We start from the raw sequence: 25,162 nt of genomic DNA on the forward strand, positions 1-25,162 counted from the left end.
GAACCCGCTCCTGACAGGTGACCAGGAGGCACTGCAGAGGAAATTCTAGTGTCCCATGTCTGGCCTGGGGGTAGGGGTGGAGCTAGGTGAGTGGGGGGAGCTCAGGCATGGTTTTGCCCACCGTCTTTTCACTTTAGAACAGTGAATTGGACGACAGAGGACTGTACTCAGGCCCCAGGCCAGCAGCAGAACTGGATCTGGAAGTTCAGTCTGCTGACTTTCAGCATGGGGGGCATACCATCAGGGTGTAGTCTCCTCCCCAGGCCTCCTAGCACTTTGAGGCTGCCCCTCGTCCCATTCTATTTGGATCATTTGAATACAGCTGTGTTTCCACATAGCCCTTGTGTACAGGCAGCCCGTTGGCGGGGGGGGGGGGGGAGCTACTTCCTACTAAAACAACCCCTTGTTCAGAGGGAAGGCCACACTGCCGGGGAATGCCCAGGAGAGTCGTGCTCACCAGACCCAGCGCAAGGGAGGCTGAGTGACTGAGCAGGAAGGGGCTCTTAGCTTTCCCAGGGACTTGGTGGGACCTGAAGGGGCATGCAGAGTGAGGACAGGCACCAACCACCTGTCACAGTGAGAACACTGGTGTGGGCGGGGTGTCTGCAGATGCTGACAGGAGGCTTTCTTTGGATTCATTGCCTGTGCGGGGAGCTTTGTGGGTGCTTTGTGGGGGCCAGACTGCCCCTCCTCTCACGTAAGGCAGTGTTGCTCACACATCTGTTATTCACTCCGCCTGGGGCACACACTGATTGTGCCCTTGTGCCAGCCACTGTGCAAGGCCCAGAGCAGAGAGGGAGGATGCCCGGCATCTGCCTCCTTTGCCCATTACCACAGGTCGATCTTGCTGGTGTGAAAATGGCCAGTGCATAAAGACTGGTCAGGAAAATGTGGGTTGTGCTTGGGCGAGAAGAATAGTGGTCCTCAGAGCGGGGAGGGAGGGAGGAGTGGACAGCATCGCTGGTAGACTTTCCCTGAGACCACGGTTGCCACCTCTTTACTGACACCACTGCAGGCTCCCAGCCCCAGGGCCAGCCCTTGGCCAGCATTGACAGGAGGGATAAGAACTTCTGTTTCCTTATTGCTGTTTGTTTGTTTAGAGCTGACTCTGTGCCCAAGGAGATCTGGTGGCAGTGTAGGTTAGGCAGTGGGCTGCTTGCCACCAGGCCAGTGGTTCAAATCCACCAGCCACGCTGTGGGGTAAAGATGAGGCTCTCTGCTCCTGGAAAGATGGTCAGCCTTGGAAACCTTCCATTGGATTCCTCTGTGTCCAGAAATCCAAGGCGGCAGCCTTTGGTATGTCATCCATTTCAGGATGGATCACAGGTCACTGTCAAGAAAACCAAAATCCTCAGAAAAGCCTGAAGTGGCCGATGACTTCATTTTGCTTGGATCCACAATCAACAGTCATAGAAGCAGCAAAGATCAGACATTGTGTTGCCTCGGGCAAATCTGCTGCACTAGACCTCTGTCAAGTGTCAAGTGCAGGAAGTCACTGTAAGGACCAATGTGCACCTGACCCAAGTCCTGCTATTTCAGTCGCCTCATGTGCATGTGAAAGTTGGACAATGAATCAAGAAGACTGGAAAAGAATGCATGCATGTGAATCATTGATTGGCAAAGAATGTTGACAGGACCCCAGGCTGCCAGGAGAACAAACGATTCTGTTTGGGAAGAGGTAGAGCCAGGAGAATCCTTAGAACACTGGTTCTCAACCTGTGGGTCACGGCCCCCTTTTTTGGGGGGTTGAATGACCTTTTTACAGGGGTTGCCCAATTAATTACAGTAGCAAAATGACAGTTATGGAAATAATTTTATGGTCATCACCACATGAGGAACTGTATTAAAGGGTCACGGCATTAGGAAGGTTGAGAACCACTGCCTTAGAAGCAAGAATGGCTAGACGTACTTCGGATTATGGTATCAGGGAGAGCAGCCTTTGGACAAAGACGTCCTGTTTGGGAGAGCAGAAAGTCCACATACAAGGAAGATGGCCCTCAAGGTGATGGACTGATAGCATCTGAGGCAGTGGGCTCAGAACAGGTGGGAGAATGGGTTTCCAGGTACCATTGTAATGCTTTCTGTGCAGCTCACTCAGCCAGTCTTTAAACGGGCATCCCTGCGGGGCACCCAGTTCAGTGCTCAGCTACAGTGAGGGAAGGTGTTTGGCTCTAACTTTCTCAAAGGTGCTTTGGCAGAAAGCCTGCAGGCAGTCAACTTCTGAAAGACCACCCACCCTGCGACGGACGGGCAGCTCGGCTCTGCATCAGTGCCATCCATTCCCCGGCACCTGGCGATAGTCTGTTGTTAGTCCTGCTTTGCTTGTGGCCCATCAGTGGCAGAGGGAGACTCGGCACCCAAGTCGGCTGAGCCTAACACCTCTTTGTTGCCATTGCACTGAGGCTGCATTGGGAGATGGCTTTGTCTTGAACCATCCACCCCTGGCCTCCTGCCCACTGCCCCCTGGCATGCCTCCTGGGCATAACAAGCTCCTGTCCACATGCTGGCTAGCAGAGCAGGACCGACCTTCAAAGACCTTCAAATATGAGCTGGGCTGCAAATCTGCCACCACCGCAGCTGCCTGGGTTCCTGTAACCTCCCGTCCTCAGTTTGCTGGTCTGCAGAGTGGGGCTGTTCATGGAACCTTGCCATTGGGCTTGTTCATGGGATTCAATGCTGGTGGCAGAGAGCAGGTGCACTGCCATTTCTGAGCCCCTACCCTTCTGTCCCCCACCCTGCAACCTTAGAGCCAAAGATCTGTTTCTCTGTCCTGTCCCCACGTGGGCTACTGCCCCCAGACCTGGACCTCAAGAGCGGAAGCTGTGTAGGGAGGTTCCTTTCTTGAGCGAATGCAACCTCTCCCTGGCTGTCAGCGGGCATTGCTGGAGAACAGTGTCTGCCTTCGAGTAACCAAAAAACCCAAACAAACCCAAAGAACAAAACCCACTGCCATTGAGTCATTTCTAATGGATAGTGACCCCACAGGAGAGGGTGGATCTGCCTCTCTGGGTGACTGAGACCGTAAACCTTTACAGGAGCAGAGAGCCCCGTCTTTCCCCCGGGGAGTGGCTGGTGGTTTCAGATTGCCGATCTTGTGGTTGCCAGCCCACAGGCATCCTCCATCACGCCGCCAGGACCCTCTGCCTCAGAAGAGCCAGCGTGGAAAGGACCAAGGGCCTCCGCTGGGCTCAGCTAATTACCTGTGTACTGTGTGCCGAGGGCGTGAATCATGGTTTTCATTTTCCTCTCAAGAATGCGAGCCGCCTGCTTGGCATGACGCCGCGGGAGCCGAGGTTTCAGAGTCTCCCTGCTGCTGGGTCAGCACTCAGAGCCACTGCCTGGTGTGTGTGTGTGGTGGGGGGGGGGGGGCTCCCTGTGACGTTGTGGATTCAAGGGGACGATTTTATAATCAAGAAAACACCAGGAAGAGAAGGGCTTGGGGGGAAGATGTGGCAGTTGTCAGTGGTGGGGTGGCATTGGTGGCCTTCAAGTAACCCCCCCTGACAGTGTGGGCTCTGCTGTGGATCACCAGCTGGCCAGGAGCAGGGGCATCAGCAGGCTGCACCAGGGCTAGCAGGGTTTGATTCCACAACAAGTGGATTCAAGTCCTGAGTACCAATCAATGCCAGATATAAATAAGTCCAGGCACAACGGACCCACGTGGCCTTGGGTGACGAAGCTTTGGCGCTGTCCTGTGTGGTATGGCTAGCCATTCCCTCCCCCCTGGTCTCCCCTGCAGCCCTCCTCTCTCCGCACCGTAGGCCTGACACCCAGTTGGGGGTTCTGGGAATGGCAGGGGGCTGCTGGGAGGGGATCTCAGAAGCTGGGTTCACCTCTTAGAGGCAGGTGTCCGTCCTCGGGATTGCCTGTGACTGCGCATGGGAAGCAGTTAATGCCTGGCCCGGAGAAGCAGGCATCCTTTCAGAAGAGGACATGGCTCACCGGAGATGCAACTCTTCCCACACCAGGAGAAATGAGAAAGAGGAACAGTCTAGCCCAAATGAGGAGCTGATGCCAGGGGCTTAAGTGGAGAGCAAATGTTTTGAGAGTGATGAGGGCAATGAATGTACAAATGTGCTTTACACAATTGATGTATGTATGGATTGTGATAAGAGTTGTATGAGCCCCTAATTAAAAAAAGGGAAAAAATATGACCCAATCAATATATACATTCACACACACACAAAAAGAAGAGTCCAGGCCACAGGGAAGATGGTACAGATACCACCCTAGGCGGTACAGAGGAAGGGTTCACGGGCCAAACGGCTAACCGGAGAGAGCGGGATTCTGCTCACCCAGAGGTGCCTCGGAAGAAAGGAGTGGCAGTTCTTACCTGAAAACATGAGCCCTGAACACCCCACAGAGCACAGTTCTGAGTCACCCGCAGTCAGAGTCACCTGGGTGGCAGCTGGTTTCTGAGGTCGACTCACGGCATGGGTCTATAAGCCTGATGGGGGACATGGGATCATGCTCTTTGCCCCGCAGTGTGCTGTGTGGGTTCTAGGCTGTGCGAGGAGGCCTGAGCAGGCAGAGGAGAGGTGAAGGTGGTGGTGGTGGTGGTGGTGGTGGTGGTGGTGGTGGTGGTGGTGTGTGTGTGTGTGTTGGATGAAATGTCCACAAACACACTCTGGGTCCAGGGTCTGTGCCCTGGGCTGACAGCCTGACCTTATCATGGGGGCTTTGCATAGAGGCAGCCCGTCTCCCGGCATCAAACCCCACCCTCTTCCCCAGGAATGGACAGGACCCTGTGCCTGTATCTCCCCTGGAGCTGGTGCCAACTCTTCCAGAACCACAATTTTAAAAACAGGTTACCTTTGCTCAAATTCTTTCTTCTTATTAAAAAAAATCTTTCCAAAAGTATAAAACACATATAGACTTAAGGCAGGAAAAAGATACAACATCGAGACAAAATGAAGTTATTTACTATCCTACTACCCAGAGAAAACCACAATGAACATTTTGGCTTGTGAGCTTTTAATCTCTCACACTCCCTACCCAGCCTGCTTGCCTGCCTGCCGGCCTCCCTCCCTCCCTCTTTCCTTCCTTCCTTCCTTCCTTCCTTCCTTCCTTCCTTCCTTCCTTCCTTCCTTCCTTCCTTCCTTCCATCTTCTCCCCTGGATCCTTCTTCTCCCTCATTTCCCTCCCTTCTTGTTTCTCACATGCACGTGCACGCACACACACACACACACACACACACACACACAATGCCCTGTCTGACTTTTGTAACCTGCCTTCTTTTTCACTTGACATTCTATCTCCCACACTTTCCTGAGCCAATAAATATCTCGCCCAAATCTGTTTTAAAAATCGCAACGTGGTCTACTTCTTATTGTTGTATGCCGGTGAGTCGATCCTGACTCATAGCGATCATATACGACCAAGCCCTGGTGATATAATGGTTACATGCTGATGTAAAGGTGGGAGGTTCAAACCTACTCATCAACAGAGACCCCACGGGAAAAGATTTAGTAATCTACTCCCAAAAGATCGCAACAGAGGGGCTTCTATGGGGGCAGTGCTTCAGTCTACTGAATGGAGACAGGTAATATAGATAGCCTGTGAGTGCTGGACTTAGGCTGTCTCCAGTGTTTAGCAGATAGAGATGAACATTCTGATACGTCCATCGAGGTGTTCATCTCTGATGATTTCCTCGAGCTTCATTTCTAGTGGGATTTCTGAGTCAAAGGGTAACCCTCCCCCCACCCCCCAACTTTTTGCCCCTTGGTCCTCCAGTAATGTATCGATGTCGTTCCCTCCTGGCTGAAAGTGCTCTGGCAGGTTCCCGTCACTGATCCCGGCTCCAGTGTTCTTTGTTTGAGAAACCAAACCGTCAGCATCAGTCTCCTCTTCGACATCTGATCCCCGGCTCATTCTAGTGCATTGCCCTCCTTGGTTTCCTTTGGAAAATTTATTATCATCTGAAACAATGCTGCCTGTGACCTATGTGGGGCACTTGTTTATCGCCTCTCCCAGCTAGCAAGGTTGTGAGCGCAGTGAGCAGAGGGCCCCGGCCTGTCCAGGTAGAGCCCGGCACCTCTCACGTGCAGGATGTGTTGGATGAATCGTGACTGTCCACTTACATTCTCAGCGATGCCTGGCATCGTCGTGCATTTCAAAAAAGAAAAGAAAGTTGCTCTTGCCCTGTAGTGAAATCTCACACGGTGTGATAATGAAAACTAAAGGGATTTATGAGAAGTTCAGAGGCAGTCCAAAGTGGGGAAGGCGTCCAAGGCTCAAAATGTCAAAGGCCTCTGCAAAGAGCTGTCAGGAAGCAGCCGTTCTTAACCTGGTGGCGCGGGAACGACTGCATCCAGTATTATGATTGGCTGAAAAAGCAGTCAGAGGAACTGGAGGCAGGATACTGTGGACTGGGGTGGGGGGCTCAGAGTGGGGCTGGTGGATAACTTACGTGGGATTGCGTGTTGGGGAAGCGGACATTATTGAAAGCATACCTTTCTTCAGATGATTGCAGATGGGACATCCCAAGACAGTTGCAAGACAAGCTTTTCTGGGCACCTGTTATTAAAACTGCGTCGGTAAGCATCTTTTCCTGGGGGTCTCTTGTCAAGAAGAGCTGTTCCTAATGCTCGGTGTCACCCTTCAGGCATAGGCCCTCGCGCCCTGCATCTGGGTGACCATGTGGGAAAGACCCTCTGGGAGCAGGCTGTGGAAGTCTTGCTTCAGAGGAAAACCACTTCTTTTATAGTAAAGAAACAAACAGACTGTTGTGAGAGAAGGTAACTTTGAAATGTAATGGGTTTCAGACTCATGCTGAGCCTTGAGATGGAGATCGGGCTCTGAGTTCAGGCTACTCTAGGTACACATACCGTTATTCTGGGAGGTCCTGGCGCTGCCAAGGCTTGATGCTCAACTCCTTTTTGAGCAGTAGGCGGTGTGATTCCACCCAGAGGTGCAGTGGAAGAAAGACCTGGTGATCTCCTTCTAAAAGGGCACACAGTTAGTTGGTCCTGCTGTAACAGAAATGCCACAAGGGGCTGGTTTAGCAAACAGAAGTTTATTCTCTTGTGGTTTAGGAAACTATCATACAAATTCTACGTACTCTCCTTTGGTTCAGGGGGAAGGGGAATCCTTGTCTCCTTGTAACCTTGGTTAGCTTGGCTTCCCTTGGAGATCTCCATGTGTCTTGGCATCAATCTTCCAATGAGTCTAGGAGGTTCGTAGCACAGGGACCCTGGGTCCAAAGGATACCCTCAACTCCCGCCTCTTCTTCTTGGTGGTAGGGAAGTCGCTCTGAGCTCTGCTCACTTGTTTAACCACTTTTATCTCAAAAGAGATGGACTCAACATAAACGCAATCTGGTTTCTCATTCATATACTGCTGATAATTCTGCATCATCAATATCACAGAGGATAGGATTTACAGCACATTGCTAACTGCATCACATGACAAAATGGAGGACAATTGAATAATGCCAAGAATCATGGACTAGTCAAGTTGACACTTATTTGGGTGGGTAGGGGGAGGGAATACGATTCAATCCATAACACCCATAGGGTACAGTTCTACTCCGACACATGTGGGGTCACCATGAGGAGGTGTCAGCTCCACAGGATCCAACAGCACTCTCACCTGTGAGCTGCATGTCATTGTGAGGTGCTGTCGAGTTGCTTCTGATTCACAGCAGAACGAAGCATCGCCATGTCCTGTGCCATCCTGACAATTGTTCCTATGCGATCACCTATGTGGTTGTCAATTTCAGACTGATGAGTGAAGGGGTCGAGTCTAGCCCGTCAATCAGGTCGCAGCTCGATGACCTCATTTAGAGGTGCTAAGGACTAAAAGAGCTCGCTGGAGGCAGGACACACATACACTCCCTGGGAGACATTCCTGCTGAGAAGACAGATGGAGACACCCTGGAGCCCTGGAGCTGGAGGAGGAATCACGTGGAGACCCACACCATCACTGATGTGCTTCCACTGCCACTGAATCCACAAGACTTTCTACCCACTGGCCTGTGATCTCCCTGCATTCGGCATCATTGCATGTGTTGCGTGAGTCTGAAGAGATCTTTATAGATTGGTATCGGGCATATGGGTTAATATTGGACTTGATCTGGACTGGGCTGGGATACTTTCTGAATGGACAATTACTCTTGTATATAAAGTCCCCTCTTGTACACATGAGTGTCTCTGAATTGGTTTCTCTAGTCTACCCAGACGGACACGCCATTGTTGCAGCCACTGTGTCAGTCCATCTTGTTGAGGTCACTAACCCTCTAGCAGGCCTGCTGTCCTTCTCCAGGGACTGGTCTCTCCTGACAGCATGTCGATAGCGTGTGACACGAAGATCTCACTGTCCTTGCTTCTCAGGAGCATCTGGTTGCGCTTCTTTCAACACAGAACTGTTTGTTCTTCTGGAAGTCCACGGTCCTCTCAATATTTGTCACCAGCATCATAACCCAAAGGCACCCATTCTTCTTCAGACTGCCTTATTCAATGCCCAACTTCCATAAGGATTATAAACATAAACCTCTTGCTGTCAGTGAATGGCTCTTCTTCCTTTCCTCTCTCTTCTCGAGCGCCTAGAGGTAGCATGCTTGCCTGCAGCTAGTTACTTAACCATTTCCAATTTTCAGCTGTAAACTGTGTCGGTGATTGGTTGTTGATGGAAAGGTTGTAGGTTCAGCTAGACCCAGCAGTGCCTCTGAAGAAAGGCCTGGAGGTCTACTTCTTAAAAATCAGCCAGTCAGTCAATGGCACAGCTCTCCTCTGGCACACAGAGGCCGTCTTGAGTCACAATTGGCACCAACTGGTTTAATCTGTGGAGGCCTTGTAAGGAATTCGAGCTCACTGCCAGCAAGTTGATTCTAACTCCAGGGGCCCTGTAGGACAGGGCAGAATTGCTCCTTAGGCTGCAACTCTCCAGGGGAGCAGCCAGCTTCATCATCCTCCCAGGGAGCAGCTGGTGGGCTTGGACCACTAGCCTGGAATTTAGCAGCCCAATGCTTAGCACACAGAACCACCAGGGCTCACTTAAAGGGAGTTAATCAAGAGTCACCTCATTAACATTGTATTGGTCTGAAGTCCTGAGTTTCAGTCTTCCAACAGCTGCAAGCCCAGAGGCGTCTGGTGGCTCTGGGGTCCTGGCGGGGATGCTGGGTTCTGGGTGAGTGAAGAATCGGGTTCTTGTTCCCGAGCCTGTTGGTGCATCTTGGGCAAGCGTCCTTGGTTAGGGCACACGCAGAGGTGGGTGGGGAGCGTGTCCAGCCAACTGCACGATGCATTTCTTGGCCAGATCCTGGGGCTGGATACCTGACCCCCTCCCTCCAGGGTTTTTACCAGCAATGTAGAGAAAGGCCTCGAAGGCAGGCTGATCCAATTTGCGAATGACACAAAACCCGGGTGGTTGCTGATATGTAGGATAATAGAATCAAGATTCATAAAACTCTTGGCAGGAATGATGAGTCTGTAACTAACAAGGTAAGCTGTAACGGGATTACCCACGTGGGTCCTGCAGCTCACGCGGTTGAGCCAGGGCCCACCCTCCACAGGGAAGCCTGGTTGGAGCTCTGGGACCAGCCTGCAGGCTTTCCAGATGCTGATGTGCATGCTAATTGCACCTTGTTGCTAGGTGCTCTTGAGTCCCTTCCCAATCAGACCAACCCCGTGGTGTAGGGCAGGCCCTGCGCCATCCCCACAACTGTGTCTGAGCCCAGAGTTGCAGCCACCGTGTCCATCCATCTCCTGGAGGGGCTTCCTCTTTTCCACCGACCCTCTTACTTTACCAAGCGTGATGTCCTTCTCCAGGGACTGGCCCCTCCTGTGAACTTGCCCAAAGCAATGAAGTCAAGGGTCCCATCAAAGGCGGTGAGACTAGGGACCAGATCTCAAGGCTGCCCATTGGCCTCACAGCTTCACTCCTGCCCCAGCTGTCTTCCTTCTGCTGGGGGCACTGCCTCCAGGTGCTCTTCAACCTCCAACCCCCAACCCCCAACCCAGCTCCTGCTGCCTTTCCGACCCTACTCAGCCCTGGCTGTCTCCAGGAGTCCTCCACTGGTGGAGCGAGTTGTGCTCCCCCACTCCCCACCCCTGCCCCCAGGAGCTCAGACTCCACCCTGTTCCCCTGGCTGATAGGTTGTTCGCTGCCAGCCCCTTGGTCTCTGACCCTTGCTGACCACCATGCGCAATGCAATGAGGTGGTGCCTGGCCCCGCCCTGCCCCTGTGATCACCGGCAGACCAGACCATTGTGAGCCACAGGATTTACTTTCAGTGGCCACATTTGGGAAATGGATTTCCAGGACTTTCTTCCTGGCCAGTCTGTCTGGAAGTTTTGCTGAAGCCTGCTGAGCACCACAGCAATCCACGCCTCCACAGACAGAGAGGTGGTGCTTCGGAAGGGGGTACATAGGCCAGGAATCTGGCCCAGACCTCCACCCTGCATCCCTGCATGGCCTCCAATTCCCCATCATGGTGTTCGCTGAGCAGTGTGGCCCCGTATCTTCCCCGTGGGCCGGGAGCTCCTGGAAGGCAGGGGCGGTGTCCTGTTGCTCTGCACCCCAGCAGCGGCACAGCGTGGCTCACACAGCACGGGCTCTGTTCTTTGATCAGAATGGCCAGTAACGGTGGCTGGACACTCTCCAGTCCTTCTCTCATGGCAAAGCAGGCAGTCGTTCAGGGAGCAGTTAGCCAGCCATTCCCTATTCTCCAGACTCTTCATCTTTCCCTTGGCTCCAGAGGAATTTGGCCTTGAATGGCCGGTTGCAAGCTTCTAGGACTCCAGGCACTACACCATGGTGTAGGAGGTGGACTGGAAGCACCAGGCATGGTTTGAGTCAACTGCCTGGGCTAACCCATGAGACCAGGGCCTAGAGCTCCAAACCAAGGAGCCAAATCTCATGAGGCTTTTGGTGAGACCTACACAAACAACCTCAATAGGTATTCTTTAGGGAATTGTAAATATCACACAGCATTTGCCCATTAAACTTTTTCTCAGGTCTACAAATGAAAGAACCGTGATCGACTGTGTGATTCTCACCTGATCAATATGGTAATTTCCATTCACCCCCCCTTCCTCCTCCCCACTGCCCAAGTAGCCACTGTTACACTTTGTTCTCTATATCTTTGCCTTTTTTAAATCGTTGTATGTAAGAGAGGTTGTATGGCTGCCCTCTAGTGATTCCCTAGAGGGACCTGATGGCATAGTGGTTATACATTGGGTTGATAACCCCAAAGTCAGCGGTTTAAAACCACCAACCACCCCTCAGAAGAAAGATGAGGCTTTCGGCTCCCATAAAGGTGACTGTCTCAGATACTCACAGGGGCAGTTCTGCCCTGTCCTAAGGGTCCCAGGAGTGGGCATCGATTCCGTGGCCGTGCATTTGACTGGGTTTTGGAGAGATTCACTTTGTTTCAATCGCCACGATGGCTTGCAGCTCTGTCCACACCAGAACCTGAGATAAGACTTCGTCCTTCCTACTGGCGGAGTCATATTCCCTTAGATGTATGTGCCATATGTGTGACCCCATTCACCGGTGCACAGACATTCACGTTGTTCCCAGGTTGCTCCCATGAGCACTGTAGTGCACATCTCCGCGTGAGTGTCTGCTTGCAAGTCTGTTGAGTGTCTACCTCTGAGCGGAATTGCTGGGTCGCCCAATCGGTCCATTTTCGGTTTTTTGAGGAACTACCGAGGGTTGTTCCACCAGGGTCGTACCATTCTGCATTCCCCACCATCAGCAGGTAAGGGTCCCCCGTTTTCCACGTCTCTGCCAGCATTCGTCCATTGATTATTTTTACTGTAATCTTAGCCACCCTGTTGTTGGGTGCTGTGGAGCCGATTCTGACACATGGAGGCTCTCTATGGAGTAGGATGGAGAATGACTTGGTGCCACACCTCCTCACAATCGTTGCCGCTGTGTGAATCTGGATCATTGAGAGTCTTTGTCTTTTTCGCAGACCCTGGACTTTACTAAGCACGATGTCCTTCTACAGGGACTGGTCCTCCTGATAATATGTCCAAAGTACATGAGGCACATTCTTGCCATTCTTAATTCCAAGGAGCATTCCTTTATTTTTTTAATCATTTTATTGGGGACTCAGACAACTCTTATCACAATCCATGTATCCATTCATCTTGTCAAGCACACTTGTCCATTTGTTGCCACCATCATTCTCAAAACATTTGCTTTCTACCTGAGCCCTTGGTATCAGCTCCTCATTTCTTTCCCCCACCCTGCCCCTCCTCCCTCATGAACCCTTGATGATTTATAAATTATCATTATTTTGTCATGTCTTACACTGTCTGACATCTCCCTTCACCCACTTTTCTGTTGTCTGTCCCCAAGGGAGGGGGTTATATGTAGATCCTTGTAATTGGTTCCCCCTTTCTACCCCACCTTACAGTATTGCCACTCTCACCACTGTCCTGGATTCCCTGTGTTTCCAGTTCCTATCTTTAATAGTGTACCTCCTTTGGTCTAGCTGGATTTGTAAGGTAGAACTGGGATCATGACATTAGGGGGGAGGAAACATTTAAGAACTAAAGTTGTGTTTCATGGTTGATACACTGCACCCTGACTGGCTTGTCGCCTCCCTGGGACCCTTCTGTAAGGGGATGTCCAGTTGCCTACAGATGGGCTTTGGGTCCCCACTCCGCACTCCCTCTCATTCAGAATATGATTTTTTTTGTTCTTTGGTGCCTGATACCTGATCCCTTCGACACCTCATGATCACACAGGCTGGTGTGCTTCTTCCATGTGGGCTTTGTTGCTTCTCAGCCAGATGGCCACGTGTTTACCTTCAAGCCTTTAAGTCCTCATATTGCTATTTATCTTTTGATAATCGGGCACTATCAGCTTTCTTCACCACATTTGCTTATGCACCCACTTTTTCTTCAGCGATTGTGTCGGGAAGGTGAGCATCATGGAATGCCAGTTTAATAGAACAAAGTGATCTTGCATTGAGGGAGTACTTGAGTGGAGGCCCAATGTCCATCTGCTACCTTAATACTAAACCTATAAATATATGCACATAGAGCTATTTCCCAATCATAATATATAAATATACTTACACATGTACATGCCTGTATTTAGACCTCTATAAATTCCCTTTGCCTCCTAGTTCTTTCCTCTATTTCCTTTTATTTTCCTTTTGCCCTACTCTCATGCTCAGCCTTCATTTAGGTTTCAGTAATTCCTCTTGGTTACATTGTGCTTGATCACGCCCTACCAGGCCTCCTACACCCTCCTCACCACCGATTTTGGATCACTTGTTGTTCCCTTGTCCCTGGCTAAGAGCATTCCGGCTGAACTTCTCCCAAGGCAGATTAGTTCATTATCCAGGCAGATCATGACAGGTCATCTAAAATCTTCATGAATACCACCCTAGTGAGCGTGAAATGCTATCTCATTGTGGCCTTTGGCTGTGTCTCTGACAGCAGATGAAGCTGAGCATGCTTTGCTGGGTTTGGTGGCTGTTGGGAGGTCCTCTTTGGTGCATCGTCTAGTCAAGTCGAGTACCCATCTTTGTGATTGATTATTTATCTTCTCATTGTGAAGTTGATGGATATATATGAATTAGTTATTAGATTCTTTCAAATACACGTTTTCCAAAGATAGTCACCAAGTTGGTAGCTTATTCTTTCATTTGTTGGGCTGGGGCTGGTAAGGGCTTTTGATGAGCAAAACTTTAACATTTCTTTGAGGGCTATTAACTTATTTTGTCTTTTGCTGTTTGTGGTTTCATTGTGATACTAGGTAATATCTCTTGTTGAAAGCTAGGCCTGACGATGTTGCCTGATTTGGTGATGGAATCAATTCAAAGCTGTGTGTGTGAGTGTGTATGAATGTTATTTAATTCCCTGAGATAGAAAGATTACCAAGTGGACCCAGTGAAATCCCAAGGGTTCTTATAAGTGGAAGAAGGATGCAGAAGAAGAGAGATGGCATTGAAAAAAGAGCAAGCTGTGATGCTGTTGACGTTGAAGATGAAGAAAGGGACCAGGAGTCTTGGATTGAGAGCATGTGACTCCCAGGAGCTAGAGGAGGAAGGCAGTGGACTTCCCCCTCGAACCTGTTTAAAGGAACCGGGTCCTCCTGGAATCTGTATTTTAGCTCAGTGGGTGATGTGACAGACTTCAGGCCTCCAGAACTGTACCAATAAACCCCAAACCATTGCCATCAAGTCAATGCAAACTCATCATTGCCCTAAGTCGGGCTCCTGAGACTGGATGTCTTTAGAGACGCAGACAGCCTCATTGCCCTCCCTCCGAGAGGAGAGGACCTCTGTGTTGTTTTAAGCAAGTGGTTCTGGTGGCCCTGTTAGGGGAAATGGTACACTACTAACTGCAAGGTCAAATCTACCTGCAAGAGAAAGACGAGGCTGTCTGCTTTTGTTAAGATTCAAACTGGGAAATCCCTCTAGGGGTCTTGTCCTTGGGGCAATTCTACTCTGTCCACTAGGCTCCTTAGGAATTGGAACGGATTTGACTGTGGCGAGCATGAGTAGGAATTGCCTCGATGGCTGGGCCCTTGGTTTTAAGTGTGTATGAATTTGTTGGGGGCATGAATACAGAATTCAGAATCCTTTAGGCTGGGTTGTGAGCATCCTCCTAAGGGTAGTACCTCTGCCCTGTCCACCTCTGGGTCCAGGTTCTAGGCACAACTGAGTGAAGTCAAGCACAGCACCCACTAGTCTCAGCCCACCCCACCTGTTTTGATGTTGCCCTTTGGGGTGGCTCCAAGCCCATCAGATCCTAGACAGGGGGTGCAGCTGACTTCCTTCCCACTGAGTTGAGGGATTCATGGGCAGAGCGAATGTCCTTAGAGAAGTATGGGGCTCATTTGGAGCTATACTCGGTTGTAGATCAGATCATTGTTGGAAAGCCCTGTGGACAGAGGGGGGTGAGTCAGAGCCAATCCCAAATGGAGGGATGCCTTTTACACGGATGCTTTTGGGCTTCCCCTGGAACGGGCCGCCGCGGGCTGCAGTGAACAGAAGGCAGGAGCTGGGTCTTACTGATCAGTGGCTGTGAGTGAGCTTCCGATGGGAGCTTATCCTCTCAGGCTCCTTAGCCATGAGCTCGTCTGTCTCCGCCTCCCTGGGGCTATCTCCTGTCCTCAGCTGAGTCAGACTCCCTCATGGCTCACTGTGGAATTCAGAAAGGATCCCAGGCTGTCTTTTCCACTGTCTCCATTACATAAAAGTTTTCCAAGCAAGTAATTGCGGAATGGGGTAACAAGGAGGATAATAGGGGAGATAATTGTGGATAAATCAGCTTGATTACACTCTTTTCCAAACTTGATTATCCAAATTCGCAGCACCGTGCAAAATCTCCAAAGCCAATTAAGGCCTTACAACAAAGCCTGCCGATTTGGGGGATGCCACGCACCGAAGGTTGCGAGGCCCGCCAGCAGGCGGCGTGTGGCAGGAGTTGCTTTTCTGATTGCCCCGAGTTCAGAGAGCTGGCGACTTCCACCGCTGTTTTCAAACAAAGCAATTACATGCACCGGTGGCACCATAGCACTGTACCTCTGATTTGACTCACAGTGATTAAGATGCTCCGGAACCCTTGTGGTGCTCTGGGTTGGGCACTGGTCTGCTACCCGCAAGGTTGATATCAAACCCGCCATCTGCTCTGTGGATGTAGGATAAGACGGTTTGCTATTGTCAAAATGTACAAGCTCTGGAACCCTTTACGGAGTCACTAGGGGTGGAATGGCAGCGGGTCTCATTTTTGGGCTTGGGTTATTTTCGGGTATTGTATTAGACTAAGTTGTCTAGTGAAAAAAATCCAGTAACACTCAGCTGATGTATAAGAAGAAGCTTTATATCAAGAAGTAATAAATGATATAATGAAGGTGTCGCAGCCCAAGCCAATGCAAGTCCCTACATCAGATGCTAGTCCAGAAGTCCCTCTTCAGACTCATGGAGCCATATGCCAGCAATGCCGAAAGGTGAGCCAGGAAGCAGGAAGATCACAGGCTGGTGGGTGCAGTTGCTGGGACCCACAGTCAGTGGGAACATGGCGGGGTGCCAGGAGCTCTCAGGGATGGGTGGCCCACGTGGACCACGCAGTGTTCCAGAGAGGCCCTAGCAAGAAGGAAAGCGAAATGACAGAGAGAGAGAAAGAGAGAGAAAGCCACTTCCCAGAGTCCTTCATTCTCCTACAAAAGACCACAACCACCAGGAGGTGTCAGCAAGACACTACTTGATTGACGGGTCTGACTCCACCCCTAACCAGGAGTGTCGAGTTGACATAAACTCATCCAAGCACCACCGGTGTGATCATTCTGATGGTAGCTTCTCCAGTAGCACTGGGCACTTACTCCTTCAGGACACATTGGCACACTGGGAGAGTAAGGAGTCTTTGACAGTGGGGACCACTGCAGGCATAGGGGCCACCATCGACTTCCTCCGCAGCATGTCACTAGCCCCGTCTTACCAGTGTGACTTGGCCTTCTTTAAGCCAGTTTTCTAGTTGGTAGGATAACCTGTGGGCTGTGCTGCTGCCTGAGGAGGGCGACATTTGTCATCGGTTGGCAGTTGGCACGTGGGAGGGGCTCTGTCGCCGTTAGAGTCCCCATTGTTTGGGAGGAGATATTTTCAGCACCAAGACAGGGAGAAAACGCAAGTCTCCCAGTCCAGCTCCTTAATGAGGAAAAATGAGGGATGGCAAAGAGTTTCATGACCTACTCAAAGTCATAGAGCTGATTTAGCTGTGACGTCAAGGTGTCCTGGCTCTTAGTGTTGGTGGGGGCCACTGGGGACTTGCTTTGACTCCAGTGACCCACCAGGAACCCAGAGGCAGCTGGGCATGGGCAGGAAGGGCGGTGGGAATGCAGGGCTGCAGATGAGCCTACAGAAAGGCCTCTAAACTCATTATTGGAGTTGTCCTGGGCATGTGTGGTTCTCACTGAATCACTAGATGGCTTCATAGACACTATCTTATTCTTGAAAGACCTGGAGGATGAGAAAGGGGGATCAGAAAACAGGAGGAAAGCTTCTTGGGGCTCAGGACCAACCCCAGCCCTGGTTGGGTGGAGTCACACTTTACAAACTACTGTCATGGTGACTTTTTCAGGTGAGCGACTGCTCTTGCCTTCAGAAGGAATGAGTGGACGAGTGAGGAGTGAAGGGGGCTGCTTGTTGAGTCTCCTTGGCCTGTGCCGGCCGCCCCATCTACAGCAATCATGTTACAGACAAGGAAAGAGGTGCAGGGAAATGAATAACCTGGCTAGGAGTGACTCTCAAGAAGCAGATTTCAGAATCTGTGCTTCTCATTGAACTGCCTCATGGTACTGCCAATGGATGGATGGGCAGGTGGGTGGATGGCCATTCTACAGAGAAGGAAGTAGCCACATTGAAGTGTGAGGGACTATCCTGCAATTACAAAGTCAAACGAATGGGCCTATCAGAAACATTCAGGGCTTCTTTTAAAAACCGAGCCAAACTAGGTGCTGAGTACCATCGCACCCGCCATACTGTCTGGTTGGCCCTGGGTCCTCCCACTCACCGCTCCACTGAGACAGGTTGTCTTCAGCCTCGCTCATACCTTACTGTGTTCTTCCCCTTACATTAAAAAATGGGAAGGGGGCAGCAAGATAGGCCGGGATTAGAATCAGAAGACCCAAGTGGGAGCTTGACTGTTGCTGTTTGCTAGCTGAGTGACCTTGGGCAAGGGACAACACCTCTCTGGACCTCAGTCTCTGTTTGGAAAATGGAGGGTGACAGCACCTCCTTTTCAGGGCTGAGCTGTGTTTGGACTCAGCACCTTGCAGGTTGCTGGCATGTCAGAAGCACTCAGTGCCCGGTGGCCCTCCCTCTGGGCGCCCTAGAAGAGGATGTTGCACCTACTGTGAACAGGAGCCAAGCAGGCAGCCTGTGAAGCAAATGCAGGGCTCTCAGGGAGGATTAGGGCCGGAGGTTTTCCACTGCAAGGGGCAGACAACACTGTGTGCAGCGTGAGCGCTCTGTAGGGAAACTGTGGTGATGGTGATAAAGGGAGAGGACAGTGAAATAAACACCTGGGGGTAGGTGATGAGTCTGAGTCAATGAAGCGAGCCCCCGTGGAGCCAGGTTCCCGAGGAATGGCAGTGCTCTTGCCCCAGGAGGGGCTGGCTTACACAGTGAGCCCCAGAGGGCCTATGTCCTAGGGGTGGCCTGTGAGTTGATTCCAACCTTAAGTCTATCAGAGCAGAACTGTGCTCCACAGGATTTCCAGTGACTCATTTTTTTTTAAAAAGTAGATCTCCAGACCTTTCTTCTGAGTCACCTCTGGGTGGACTTGGACTTTCACCCTTTTCGTTAGCAGCATATTCACCAGGTACGCCACCCGAGTGGTCCTGGAGGCTACGAAATGTGTCCCCCGGTAATGAGTCCAACCAGGCAACTGAGAGGGGAGCACAAATGTCCCCTTTCAGGATGGGGGGGGCTCCCAGACATAAATGGATCTGGGAGATGGTCTAGGGAGAACCACAGGGGAACTTGATTTCGTTAGGAGCCAACAAGTCGGTGGCGACCCTATGCGCAACAGAGCGATTCCCTGCCTGGTCCGTGCCACCCTTGAAACTGTTCCTACGCCTGAGCCCATTGTCACAGCCACGGTGCCAGTCCATCTCCCTGAGGGCCTTCCTCCTTTCCGCTGCCCCATCCATTTACCAAGCATGATGTCCTTCTCCAGCGACTGGCCTCTCTTGACAATAGACAAAGTTTGTAAGATGAAGTCTTGCCATTCTTGCCTCTTATATGGACCAGTTTGTCGTTTTAGCAGCCCGGGGTAACTTTCAATATTCTTCTCCAGCACCACACATCAAATGTATCAACTCTTTTTCAGTGTTCCTTATTCAGTGCCCCAACTTTCACATGCCTGTGAGGCCATGGAAAATACCCCGGCTTGGCCAGGTCCTCCTTCATCCTCAAATTAACATCCCTGCCCTCCAATACTCTGAAGAGGTCTTGTGTAGCAGATGTACCAACAGCAGATTTACCTAATAGGAGGACATTTCCTTGATAACCTCTAGCCTTCTGATTAGCAGAGAGTATGCCAACCTTGGGTTACTCCTGTCCCATCAGGGGATGGGCGGTCAGTTCACTGGGCACTGAAGAGGCTGTGCGGCAGGAGACTGAGTTCTCATCAGAGGTGTACATACGTCGCTCAGGGAATAAGACCTACGTGTTTGTATTTGAAGTCCCCTTAGAGTGCCCACTGCCCAGGGACAGCTTCCTTGGTTTGGAGGCGGCCAGTTCTGGTCAGCTTCCTTGGTTTGGAGGCGGCCAGTTCTGCCTGCCTCTGTGTCCCTGGCTTGTCCTATGGGAGCAGACGCAGCTGACACCGGGCAGAGTCCTGATCTGAGGGAGCCTCCTCCCTGTCACCTGTCCCTGGGAGCTCACTCTCCAGCCCAGGCTGCTCATCAGCTGAGCCCGGAGCAAACTCTCCTTGTGGTCTGCAGTGGCCCCGGTGTGCAGAGCAGGCTGAGAACGCTCAAGTCTGCAGCGACCTTAACCTCTTCCCTGTTCCCCTCGCTCCGTCTTGGGAGTTTCTTTACCGACCATCCAGGCTTTTCCCTGATCTTTTCTGTCTCTTCCCACATCTGTTGCTGTCCCACTTACTGAAATGCATTCGAAGTTCATAGCACTTTTCCATATACTCTCGAGTTTCAAGCATAGACTCTTGATAAAAAACTTAATTGTGTAGGATTTTAATGGCCAAGGGATACACTCACTTTTGAAAAATACCTAAAAATGATTTATTAGAGATTTGGGGGGGGGTGGGGATTTACGGAGCAAATCAGACTGCCCATTCAATGCATACGCGTTCCGATTGGACTCCTCCATTGCACTGCGCTCTGCGCCCCATCACTCAGCTCCGCCTCCCTGGGTCTGCGATTCCCTTTCTTCCCCCCCCTTTCCTACCCTTATGGACTCCGTCCTTGGGTCGGGGCTGCTGTGCTCATCCTAACGGGTCAGGGTTTTTCTATCATGGGGTGAGTTCAGTTCCAGAGCAGCTAAGGGCCATAATCTTGGTGGGGAGGGGGCAGGGGGACCCACCCATCTCCATCTGACCAGGATGCCTGGGCTCATCTATGATTTGGAGTTTTTCCTCGTCAACGTTTTCCATGTTTTCCTCCCACTCTATTCAGGACCTTCTAATGAGACCCAGTCTTTTCAGAAAACCTTTTGTGGCGGGCGTTTTCAAATACCCTTCCCCAGTTAGGGGAGCCCTTGTGTGTAGCGCCTTACGTGTCCTGCGCCGCTGACCACAAGGCCACCAGCTTCTTCTCAGACAGAGAGCAGGGGCTCTGTACTCCTGTACAGGTTTATTCTCTCAACAACCCCCAGGGGCAGCTCTACTCTGCTCCAGAGGGGCGCTAGCAGTCGGAATGGCCTCAATGGCTGTGAGTTTGGTTTGGGCTGTGGATCCCCTGGGAGAGAGTTTTTACTCCTTTGTCCCATATACTCCGCCCCTATTGTGTTGTGTTATATTTTCTGGTACAGTGTTTTAAAGCAAATCTCAGACATGTCACTTCCTAGATAAATACTTCACGGGCCTTCCCCTGACCACAGTTCCTTCCATCGATGACTCCCACTGAGATTCGGAACAATAATTTCTTAGAACCAGATCCCCACATTCTATTTGGTGAACAAACATGTTAGGAACTTGCCCTCGCCCCCCACTGCTCCTGGACCCTTTCAGTGGTGGGTGCCCCGTGTCCAGGAAAGCCAGACTCCCAAGTCCAGGCTTCTGGAAAGTAGGCCTGGCGACAGACAGGTCCCTGTCTTCTATTGTCTGCTTCCTACAGGAAGGAGCCCTCTGCAGGAATGTCTGGACTTGGATCCACTAGAGTCTAGACGGTTGGCCTGCTGGGGGCTGCATACCGTCTCTGAACCTCGTGTCTACACAATATACTGCACGACAGGGGAGTCGAAATATGTTTACCCGAGGGCATTTTCAGAAGCATCTCTGAACCCGCTGTGGTGGCGGGAGGCCAGTGGCCCCCGAGGAAAGGGGACAGGAGACACCTGTGGCACATTTATCCTCGCTGTGAGTGACTTACTCCACAGCACTGGCAGAGGAAGCTGCTTCTCTGCATGATGGGAGGAGTTGGTGGGAGCAAGGTCTTAATCTGAAGCTGCTGGGACTTCATTTCTCTTTCCATCTCTTCCTCCCGCCCCCCGCGCCCCATTCCCCCTTAACCCACTCATTTCCTCTCTGCCATCCTTTCCCCAGACATCAAACCCATCACCCTGCCAGTTTGCTCTCAGTGGGTCCCTGCAGGAGAGGCAGCATTTCCCAAGAGTAGGGGTGAGTCTCTAATCAGGGAGGACAGTGATGCCTCTCAGGAGACTAACTGCAGGGGAGTCGGGGGCTTGGCACACACACCCCGTAGGCGAGAACTCAGTATCGGACTTGCTGTAGGTACTAGGAGGGAGCTCCCAGCCCCACTCTCTAGGCGGCAGGTAGCAAACTGGCAGAGATAATTCATCAGGACGGTCTCTGATCACCTTCTCCTACCTGCCATACCCAGGCCTAATGAAAACTGTGGTAGACTCCTGCTCTAAGCCCAGAAGCTGGGTGCTGGCTGGCTGCTCTGATCATACCTGGTACCCATTTGGAAGTGTTTCTTCTAGCACAGGAGGGAGCCCCTGGAGAAGCAGAATCACTAGTCCAGTTAGGTCACATGCCTCACCCCTGGCACTGGCCCGGCATACTGCTTTATCACGTCTCGATTTGCCTCCTTCAGATTCCAGAGGGCCTTTGTGGACCAGGGTTTGCTCAAGTGGTGATGGTCAGGGTCCTCCTGTCTGACTCCCCGCCCCCACCACTCCCCAGGCTTACTGTCTCCAGGCAGGACACAGGGAAGGCGGGCATGGCTTCTCCCATCCAGTCCGTCTGTCATCAGTGTCATTAATACCCACATTGACCAGACCAGCAGCCCCGGGCTGTGTCAAATCCTGATACTTGCTTAGCACGGCTGGGTGAGTACTGGACTGCTAACCCCAAGGTTGGTAGTTCAACCCCACCAGCGGCTCCATTGAAGAGAGACGAGGCTTTCTGTTCTCATAAAGACTGACAGCTTTGGAAACTCACAGGGGCAGTTCTATTCTGTGCTAGAGGGATGGGCACTAGGAGTTGGAATCAACTCGATGGCAGTGGGTAGAGGGTATTCACAACACCCCTGGGGTATGTGGCCGGGCAGCTGGGGGCTGCAGTGTCCGAGAGGTTACGCGACCTTTCTCGGGCTACCTGGTTGGGAAGCCCCAAAGTGGACTCCCAGGCAAGTCTAATAGCCTTGGCTCTCTCTCAGGATGGTCTCCTGTCTTCTATGATGGGGAGGATGGAGAAGTCAGTGTCTGGTAGTGATTTTAATGCCTTATCAGCTGTGATTGAGGGTCCCCACCATCCCAGTGTGATGCCTGGTACAGAGTAGGCACTGAATAATCCCCTGCTGAATGAATAAACAGCCAGTCAAGGTGACAGTCCCCCAACATCTCCCCCAACTCCTCTGTATACCTAATGGAACAGGCACCTGAGTAATAAGAACAGGAGCAGCCACCAGCAGGAAGGAACATGATTGAGAGTGAGAGTGGGCACATCCTCCACTGGTCTAGCTGCTAGCCCTCCTGAGCCCACCTGAGGACAGCTCGTGTCTTCTGATCTGAGACAATGTTGACTTAGTAAAAGACTAAGGGTGCCCATGAGGGGTGTGTGTGTCTTGGACTAGCTCCCACTGCCTGTGGGGGGACCGTACCGGGACTAAGTCCACCCAGGGGTCGGGTTTTCTGTGATGTTTCACTCGACTTCACCCTGCTTTAGTTTTCTGCTGGGCTTTCCCCCAGGTCTGTGCCAGGCCCTCCTCCACCTCATTCTAGTGGATTCTCTCCCTCTGCAGCTTAGAAAATTGCTCTCTCCTGCTCACTTACATTCTGATGTGTGTGTGTGAGATATATGTGTGTGTGTGTGTATATATATATAAAATTGCTCTCTCCTGCTCACTTACATTCTGATGTGTGTGTATGTGTGTGTGTATATATATATATATAGAAAATTGCTCTCTCCTGCTCACTTACATTCTGATGTGTGTGTGTGAGATATATGTGTGTGTGTATATATATATATATATATATATATATATATATATATATATATATATATATATATATATATATATAAATTGCTCTCTCCTGCTCACTTACATTCTGATGTGTGTGTGTGTGTGTGTGTATAGAAAATTGCTCTCTCCTGCTCACTTACATTCTGATGTGTGTGTGTGTGTGTGTGTGTGTGTATATATATATATATATATATAGAGAGAGAGAGAGAGAGAGAGAGAGAGAGAGCGCAAGAGCAAGCAAGAGCCATTGAGCTATGTAGATTAAAACCCTAACCCAGGGAAGGGTCTAAGCTTCTCTTAAAGCTCATGGGAATGGCTTGTAGAACGTTGGACCCACATCTTTGAATCGGCCTCCTGTTGTCGCTAGGTGCTATGTTGCTAGGCTCAGGTTTACAGCCACCCCGTGTACAGCAAAACAAAACACTGCCTGGCCCGTGTTTCTTCTCTGTTGTTCTTAGGTTTGAGCCCATTGTTACAGCCACTGTACGATCCGGCCCGATGAAGGCCTTCCTCCTTTTCTCGGCCCCTCCACTTTTCCAAGTAGGATGTCCTTCTCCAGGATTGTTCTGTGGTGACAACATGCCCAAAGGGCAAGTGACAAAGTCTCGCCATTCTTACCTGTACCGAGCACCCTGGCCATCCTTCGTCCCAGGCAGATTTGCTTGTTCTTTGGGCAGCCGTGGTGCTTTCCATGTTTGTCGCCAGCACTGTCACTCAAGTGCAAGGAAGGAAAGAGAGAAAAATGGATCATACTTCTCCGAGGCAGTTGCTTGTGGCTGGACTGTGGCTGGAGGAGGGAGGTCACGGCTGTTTTTCCCGGCACAGAGGCTCCCTTGGGAAATGGTTTGCTTGATAGATGGGTTCTGGCTGCAGGTATTGGGTTTGCTGTGGGTCTGGGTTATGCAAAGAAGAAGAATAGAGGCCGGGAGACTGGGCAGGTTAGAAAGATGGTGTTTGGAGGGTGCACAGTTCCCTGGCCCTGTGGCTGGGGGTGTCAGAGGGGAAATGGGGTCTGGCTGATGTAAGCGTGTGCCCGCTGCTTCGGCAACACCACCTGGGGGAAGCCAGCTGTTGTGCAGGAAGTCTCACTGACCTGAGGCCATGGCGCTGGGGAGTCCATGTGTGACAGTCCCTGTCCACAGCCCAGCGGGGTGCCCAACTGACAGCCAGCATCCATGGTCAGCCTGGCTGTTTCAGATTGATTTATGGCCCCCCAAAAGATATGTTGAAGCTCTACCCCCATACCTGTGGATGTGATCTTGTTTGGAAGTAGTGTCTGCAGGTCAGATTGGTTACATTGCCTGGAGGTCATGCTGGAGAGGGTGGCCCTCAGGCACTGATGGGTGTTCTTATACAAGAGAAGAGACGGGCACACAGAGACTCTCAGAGAAGGTGGCAGGCAGAGGTGGGAGTGATGCTGTCACCAGCCAAGGAGCACTGTCACCAGCCAAGAGACAAGGAAGAGTCCCCTTGGAGAGTAGCTTGACCTGGCTGGTGCTTTCCAACTGCCAGCTTCCCACAAAGTTGCCCGAGGTGTACCCAGCCCAGCATGCTCAGGCTCCCAGGGGTCCTCCAGTTCAGTACATTTCTCTCCCGTGCAAACCCGGCCACCTTCTCCTGGAAGCCTTTCATCCACTCTCTGCCGCCTAGTGGTGGGGCTGAAGGTGACATCCTGGTGGGAGAGAAAGACCAGGCCCCAGAGGGCCCAGCCACCCTGTTCCAATTCCAGGGCAGTTGGTTCCCAGACTGAGCTGCCAGCCATTGCCTGGTCCCAGGCAGAGCCTCCCGCCCACACTGCAGCCTCACTGGCTTTCATTGAGTCAGCCAGCTGTGGCCCTCTCACGTGTAAGGAGTGGGACGCAGCCATCTTCATGAACACTGGGGTGTTTGAGCCTGTTGTTCGGGCTGTAGTGTCAGTCCACCTCACTGAGACTTCGACACCGTTACTGGCCCTGCTCTTTGCCAAGTACCATGTCCTTGTCTGGTAGGAAGTGTCCTCAATCCATCCAGAGTAGGCAGGCTGATCCTCTGTGATCCACACGATTTTCATCAGCCCATATGTAGAAGCAGCTTGCTAAGTCTTTCTCCCT

General features: G+C 51.4%; 1 protein-coding gene across 1 annotated transcript in view; it reads left to right on the forward strand.

The window, feature by feature from the left end:
* The window catches only part of PLPP4 (phospholipid phosphatase 4), a 108,493-nt gene that overhangs the window by 26,795 nt on the left and 56,536 nt on the right, over window positions 1–25,162 (forward strand). The gene's annotated exons all lie outside the window — the stretch shown is intronic.

This window comes from Tenrec ecaudatus, chromosome 16 (assembly GCF_050624435.1).
Source record: "Tenrec ecaudatus isolate mTenEca1 chromosome 16, mTenEca1.hap1, whole genome shotgun sequence".
Taxonomy (NCBI): domain Eukaryota; kingdom Metazoa; phylum Chordata; class Mammalia; order Afrosoricida; family Tenrecidae; genus Tenrec; species Tenrec ecaudatus.